Here is a 400-nt window from a genome sequence, read left to right as displayed (position 1 = left end):
GGTAGTAGAATGTATAATGTGCTTTACTCATTTCTACATCCTTTATGTATCTTATAGGAAAGTTGTTCAATTTAGTCTAATTGATGTTAAATAAAAGTCTTCATTTTATCATTTATGTAGTACATATATATAAATATAAAAAGACATATGGAGGTAAGATATTTGATAAATAATATGGATATTAATTTGCAATTCAAATATTGAGATATATTTTGTAAAAAATATGAAAATGATATCGCAAATTATCATGATTATTGTACGATATTAATCCTATAAGATACATAAAGATGTAGAGATGAGTAAAGCACATTATACATTCTACTATTTAAGAATTTTACTAAAAATAATCTTTTAGCAGAGTAGCGAATCGAGAGATCGGAAGAGCACACGTCTGAACTCC

General features: G+C 25.5%; 1 protein-coding gene across 1 annotated transcript in view; it reads left to right on the top strand.

The window, feature by feature from the left end:
- LOC105457035 overlaps positions 1 to 400 on the top strand; it is a 9,062-nt gene that overhangs the window by 7,396 nt on the left and 1,266 nt on the right. The window lies entirely within an intron of this gene.

This window comes from Wasmannia auropunctata, unplaced genomic scaffold (assembly GCF_000956235.1).
Source record: "Wasmannia auropunctata unplaced genomic scaffold, wasmannia.A_1.0 LD336106.1, whole genome shotgun sequence".
NCBI lineage: Eukaryota > Metazoa > Arthropoda > Insecta > Hymenoptera > Formicidae > Wasmannia > Wasmannia auropunctata.
This window is presented reverse-complemented; position numbering and strand designations above follow the sequence as displayed.